Genomic DNA, 7894 nt, shown 5'->3' with positions numbered 1-7894 from the left:
ATCATGGTGGTCTAGGCCAGATGGAGAGGAAAAGGGAAGTGACGCCTCAAATTTAGTGTGAGTCACTAAATAATATTTTTGTATTCAGTAGAACATTATTAGGTAGGGGTGCAGCATCGCCCCTATGCCTTAATGTACACACTGCTTCTTCCTAGTGACCTGAATCTTAATAAAGAAAAAAAACCTTCCTTCCACAGGGCTGAACTTTTTTTTTTTGTTTTTTTTTGGGGGGGGGGAGGCGGTTTAATCAAGATTTGCCCTGTTGCCCCAAAATGCACTATAGTCTCAGACAATACAAACAAGAACACATATGAGTGTGCTTTTGCTTGTTTTGTCTGAGACTGTGATGACAGTTTAAACATAGGTTGCATCCAAAGGTGATTAATAATTAGTGATCATATCCCAGTGTCTATCTGATTTTGCCAAAATGCACATGTGACCAGTATTTTCTCCATATATTTTGTTTTGCTTAAAAGAACAATTCACCAGATCTATCTTACTCATAAATCAGGATATTAAAGTACTATAAAAAATTATGGCAAACAAACTGACGCATTTGCTACCCTCATTAATCGGCCCACATCAAACGGGATTCATAAACAGCAGGTCTGATGGTGATGGTGCAGGATGCAGTGGAGAGGAGTGGATATGGCGGAGAGTTCCCAGTGTTGTTAGCGATATGTGCTGAAAAGGCCTTTGACAACATTAGTTAGGACTGGCGGAAAATACTAGACTGATTCAGCATCTAGGGATCCTAACATAAATGCTATATACTCCAAAATATTCAAAAAATCCAAAAGGATTTTTATTAGACATATTCAGTCTACACAAGGGCACAAGGCAGGGCTGCCCATTGCCTCTGCTCCCTTTTAATCTAGCACTTGAATCTCTGACGATGCGCCTTATCACCTTACCCATCTATGAAGGTATCCCAGTTGGTAAAGCTACTGTTATTTCTTAAAGCGACTGTACCACTAGATACATCGCTTTGGGTTTTTTACATGAACAGACCAATGTTAGCGCAGGGATGCTGGTGGTGAAGTCCTTTTTTTGAACCGCCACTTTATTCCCATGCACGATGCTGGCCTGTTACCAACCATCAGCCCGTCCTGGAGCACTGGCCCCCGGTGTGACGATCTCCCTCTGATTCTAATGGATTGTTGGCGGTGCTCGGTAATAAAAATGGACTGCGCCACCCGCATCCCCGCACCACTCCCCACACCCAAATCGATGTACCTAGTGGTATATGTGCTTTAAATCACCGGGGAAACAGTTGATAGCAGTCACAGCATCTCTGCAAGAGTTTGAGACCTTCACAGGTTATGGGCCTCATTTACACTTGAATGAATGTCCGAAATGAACTTTTACTCCATTATTTATATGAATATAAGTGTAACATCTTATTCTGGTTGGGGATGTCACTGTCCATGAACACCTGGGTAATAGTGACCACAATATAGTGAATTTTAGCTTAAAGTGTAGAAAAGAAAACATGTTGGGAGGGCAAAAACTCTTAATTTTAAAAGGGCCAATTTTCCTGGGTTAAGGGCAGAACTGCAGGGCATAGACTGGGAATGACTGCTATCACATACTGAAACAGCTAATAAATGGGAAATCTTCAAATCCACATAAAATAACTGTACTGCCAAATATATTCCTATGGGTAACAAATATAAACGGTTAAAATCAAATCCCACATGGCTTACAACCGAGGTTAGAGGGGCTATAAATGAGAAAAAAGGGGCCTTCAAAAAATATAAATCAGAGGGGTCAGCTGTAGCATTTAAACATTACAAAGAAGTCAACAAAACCTGTAAAAATGTAATAAAAGCAGCAAAAATTCACAATGAAAGGCAGGTAGCCATAGATAGCAAAAGAAACCCCCCAAAATTCTTCAAATATAATAAAGCAAAAAAACCAAGGACAAAGCATGTAGGACCCCTAAATAATGGTGACGGGGAATTAATAACTGGGGATCAGGAGAAAGCTGAGTTACTTAATGGGTTCTTCAGCTCTGTATATACAAAAGAAGAGGATGGAGCTGTTGTGGGTGGGGCCAGTACTGAGGTGGGTGGGGCCAGTGCTGCTAACACATGTAATATACTGAACTGGTTTACTATAGATATCGTCCAAGATAAATTAAACAAACTCAATGTAACCAAAGCTCCAGGGCCTGATGGATTACACCCCAGAGTTCTTAGGGAACTCAGTTCTGTAATTTCTCTACCCTTGTATGAAATATTCCGTGATTCTTTGCTTACTGGTATTGTGCCGAGAGACTGGCGTAAGGCAAATGTAGTGCCGATGTTCAAAAAGGGCTCTCGAACTTACCCAGGTAACTATAGACCTGTAAGCTTAACGTCCATTGTGGGGAAACTATTTGAGGGGCTTATAAGGGACTACATCCAGGAATATGTAGTGGCTAATAGTGTTATAGGTGATAACCAGCATGGTTTTACTAAGGACAGAAGCTGTCAAACCAACCTAATATGTTTCTATGAAGAGGTAAGTAGAAGCCTGGATGGCAGCGCGGCTGTGGTTATCGTGTACCTGGATTTTGCAAAAGCGTTTGACACAGTTCCTCATGGACGTCTGATGGGTAAGTTAAAGTCTATCGGTTTGGAAAATTTAATGTGTAACTGGATTGAAAACTGGCTTAATAATTGTACCCAGAGAGTGGTGGTCAATGATTCCTACTCCGAATGGTCCCCGGTAATAATCGGTGTAACCCAAGGGTCAGTACGGGGCCCTCTTCTGTTTAACTTGTTTATTAATGATATTGAGAATGGAATTAACAGCAATGTTTCTATCTTTTCAGATGACACCAAGCTTTGTAGTACAGTACAGTCTATGGAGGATGTGCAGATGTTACAGGATGACTTAGACACACTCAGTGTTTGGGCGTCCACTTGGCAAATGAGGTTCAATATGGATAAATGTAAAGTTATGCACCTGGGTACTAATAACCCACATGCATCATATGTCCTGGGGGGAGTTACTCTGGGAGAGTCGCTGATGGAGAAGGATCTGGGTGTACTTGTAGATAATAGACTACAGAACAGCACACAATGTCAGTCAGCTGCTTCTAAGGCCAGCAGGATATTGTCATGCATTAAAACAGGCATGGACTCACGGGACAGGGATATAATATTACCGCTTTATAAAGCTTTGGTGCGGCCTCATCTGGAGTATGCTGTCCAGTTTTGGAACCCGATTCATAAAAAGGATGTTCTAGGGCTGGAGAGGGTACAAAGACGGGCAACTAAACTAATAAGGGGAATAGAGCATCTTAGTTATGAGGAGAGATTAAAAGAATTACATTTGTTTAGTCTGGAGAAGAGATGTTTAAGGGAAGATATAATTAACTTATTTAAATATATAAATGGCCCCTACAAGAGATATGGGGAAAAGATGTTCCAGGTAAAACCCCCTCAAAGGACAAGGGGGCACTGCCTCCGCCTGGAGAAAAAAAGGTTCAATCTCCGGAGGCGACAAGCCTTCTTTACCATGAGAACTGTGAATCTGTGGAACAGTCTACCATAGGATCTGGTCACAGCAAAAGCAGTAGAGGGCTTCAAAACAGGCCTAGACAAGTTCTTAGAGCAAAATAATATAAATGCATATGTATAGAACCTATCACCCCTCCCCCTTCCCTGTATCCATCCCCTCCTTGGTTAAACTTGATGGACATGTGTCTTTTATCAACTGTATTAACTATGTAACTATGTAACTATGTAATCCAACAATCAAATCTTCTCCTTTTCTGTAGTTCAGGCTTCAACACATTTTTTCTGAGGTTTGCAGATTATTTGGAGTTTCTGGGCAAAAATCTACAACTGAAAATCATAGTAAGCAATATTATTACCCCGGAGTCACCTAACACCTGGGCCAAATATACTCAGTATATGGATTTTGATAATGTAGATATTACTAGTTTTATCTTACTTTGCCATTTATGTCCTTCAAATAAGTGTATTGCATATTGCTATAGAAACTATCTAAGCAAATCATGACATCTAGTGGTCATTGGTGTTACAGATATGATGGCAATATTTTCTAATAAGGACATTTTTCATGTGGTATTTTAGGGCTTATTCCCACGTCCCATATATTACAGATGCTCCAGATGGGAAAGCCCTGTAGTGGAGTGTCTCCCTGCCCGGCATGAAGTATCAATATCATGGCAGGAGCGGGGACACTCTTTGATTCTCTGCAGTACTGTAGTGACAGAGCCATGCAGCAGAGAGGTATGTATAAACTTTATATTTTTACACAGTCTGATCAGTCAGTTTTTACACTGACTGATCATCGGCCGACAGGCATGTGTTGCTATTACATGTAGCAATACGCACATGGCAGTATGGCCCTGTGTAATAGGGCCCTTAGCAAACTAGAATATTCATAAGCAGGTGTGAATGTAGGAGGCAACTGACAGAGCGAACAATGCTCGGGCGGCTGAGGAATGCCCCAGTGCTAATATATTCATTTACCTATATATTTTGAATCAAAGTTCACGAAAATGGCGGGACTTACAAGCATCAGAGGAGCGGTGACAGGAAAAGGAGGTAAGGGGCTACCGGGAGCTATCAGCAGGTTTGTGTAGACAAAACTGGGGATAGTTGATCTTTAAAGGAACAGGATCTATAAAGAGAAAACTTACACTTCTGCTTCCTGCTGCATAAATTTCTGGCTTTAGCTCAAGCACTGCAGTGGCAGTTTCCCCCCCCCCAAAAAAAAAAACTGCTGTGTGTGACAGCAAACTTATGAAGCTTTTCTGCTGCCACCCCCAAAAAAGTCTGCATTCATAAAGTTGTTTTTTGTTTTTTTCTTTCTTTCTGGCCACTTTTCACGTGTTTATCTCTTTTCTATTGAATAATACTTTGCAGTTATTCCTGTGAAATGGCCAAAGGGTAAAAAGAAAAAACTGTATGATTGTCAATTTGAATACTTGAAAGGGTGAAGATTTCAAAATGGGGTAAATTATGGGAGTTTCTAGTATACAGGCCTCAAAATATAAGCCAAAACTGAATTGGTTCCTAAAGAATTTCTCAGTTTAAAATTTTCATTAATAGGCTGGGTTCACACTACGCATATTTCAATCAGTATTGTGGTCCTCATATAGCAACCAAAACCAGGAGTGGATTAAATACACAGAAAGGATCTGTCCACACAATGTTGAAATTGAGTGGATGGCCGCCATATAACAGTAAATAACTGCCATTATTTCAATATAACAGCTGTTGTTTTAAAATAACAGCAAATATTTGCCATTAAATGGCGACCATCCACTCAATTTCAACATTGTGTGAACAGATCCTTTCTGTGTTTTCAATCCACTCCTGGTTTTGGTTGCAATATGAGAACCACAATAGTGACTGAAATATATGTAGTGTGAACCCAGCCTGAAAATGTGAACATTGCAACTAAACATTTATGGCCTCTAACATCCTAAAAAAGTAAAAGCATATTCACCAAATGCTGTTAATATATAGTAGACATGTTATAGAAATGAATTAATAAATAATTTATGTAGCATTACTATTTTCCTTATTGGCAGAGACTTTCAAATGTAGAGAAATGCTGTTTTTTTCATTTTTCACAATATTTTGGAGTTTTCCCCCCAAAATGTTTTTACCACTAACATAAAGTAGAATATGTCACGAAAAAACAATCTTGAATCACAAGGATCGGTAAAAGCATTTTAAAGTTATTAATACATAAAGTGACACATTTCATATTTGAAAGATTTGGGCGTCATAAACAACAAAAACTGGCTGTGTCCCCTAAGGGTTAATAAATATTTATAAATAATAAATGTTTAAATCCCCCATTTTCAGATTTTTTTTTTTAATTTCTGATTTTTGGTCACATCACAGAAAAAAGTGAACAGAAGAATAAAAAGTTCATCATAAAGTTGCATATACACAAGTGAAATACTTATAAAAACTACAGATGAGGGCACAAAAAAATGACACCTCACAAAGTCCTATAGACTCAAAAATAAAAGTGTTATAAGGATTAAAATAATTTTAAACACATTTATATATATTTTAATATTTTATACATTTTTAATCTATTTTAATCATTTTTAATCTATATTATAAAATAAAAGTTATATAAGTGGCCTGTTGTTGTAATCATTCTGACATGAGAAACATATATATAGTCAGTTTTACCGCAGAACGAACAGTGTGAAAAATTAGACATATCATTACAAAGTACAATTGGTGTCGCTAAAAATTAAGATCTCAGATGCGTCTGTAAGTCGACAGTCCGGGTCACAACAATCTGGCAGCAAACGTACAAAATCGGATCCAAAAGCGTAGTCAGAAAACAGGCAATGAGGTCAGGGGCAGGCGGCAAACAAGGGAGGTCAAAAATACTAAGCAGGAGTCAGGAGAAAACCAGAAAACAGAACACACAAGCAGGCAGAGACTAAGTCAATAACCGGCAAGGCACAGGCAGAAGCTGAAATCTTAAATAGGACACCAGGAACCAAGTCCAGAAGATGATAGGAGGGACCAGCTGTCAATCACTGAGGCAAAGGCAGGTTAACCGTTACATGACCAGGGAAGCTTAGAAGCAAACAATTAGAAACAATTAGCAGACCAGAAGGAATAAGACACAGTTCAGACAGGGCAAAAACAAGGCAAACTAAACACAGAATAAATGGAAGATTATGGCCAAAATCGCAGTCTTTGGCGCAGAGGTCTAATCTTCGCAGCAGAGGGTGGCACTGATGCCTTTTCAGGCGAGATCATGACAACTCCAGCATTAGATGAAAAAAAAGTGTTGTTTATTACAAAAAAGTGCAACAACACAAACGGATGCCTCCTTTTGCATCCCTTTTTGTTGCTGCACTTTTTTGTAATAAACAACACTTTTTTTTTTCATCTAATGCTGGAGTGCTTTGGATTTTCACTTTGTACTTGGGGACCCCCTCTGCCAAGGGACTTACATCCTACAGCACCCGCTACACTACTTAAAAAGTGTGGCTCCTTTTCTCATTCTATCTATCTATCTAGCTATCATCTATCTATTTGTCATCAATCTATCTATCTTTCATCTATCTATCTGTCTGTCTATCTATCTATCTATCTATCTATCTGTCATCTGTCTGTCTGTCTTTCTATCTATCTAATCTATCTATCTATCTATCTATCATCTATATATCTATCTATCTATCTATCTATCTATCTATCTATCTATCTATCCATCTATCTCCTATCTATCTATCTATCTATCCATCTATCTCCTATCTATCTATCTCCTATCTATCTATCTATCTATCTCCTATCTATCTATCTATCTATCTATCTATCTATCTATCTCCTATCTATCTATCTCCTATCTATCTATCTATCTATCTATCTATCTATCTATCTATCTCCTATCTATCTCTCTCTCTCCTATCTATCTATCTATCTATCTATCTCCTATCTATCTATCTATCTGTCTCCTATCTATCTATCTATCTATCTCCTATCTATCTATCTATCTATCTATCTATCTATCTCCTATCTATCTATCTATCTATCTATCTATCTATCTATCTATCTCCTATCTATCTCTCTCTCTCCTATCTATCTATCTATCTATCTATCTATCTATCTCCTATCTATCTATCTATCTATCTATCTATCTATCTATCTATCTATCTATCTCCTATCTATCTATCTATCTATCTATCTATCTCCTATCTATCTATCTCCTATCTATCTATCTATCTATCTATCTATCTATCTATCTCCTATCTATCTATCTATCTATCTATCTATCTATCTCCTATCTATCTATCTATCTATCTATCTATCTATCTATCTATCTCCTATCTATCTATCTATCTATCTATCTATCTATCTATCTATCTATCTCCTATCTATCTATCTATCTC

This window comes from Dendropsophus ebraccatus, chromosome 2 (genome assembly GCF_027789765.1).
Source record: "Dendropsophus ebraccatus isolate aDenEbr1 chromosome 2, aDenEbr1.pat, whole genome shotgun sequence".
NCBI classification, from domain to species: Eukaryota; Metazoa; Chordata; class Amphibia; order Anura; family Hylidae; genus Dendropsophus; species Dendropsophus ebraccatus.
The sequence above is the reverse complement of the archived record's forward strand: the minus strand, read 5'-3'. Positions refer to the sequence as shown.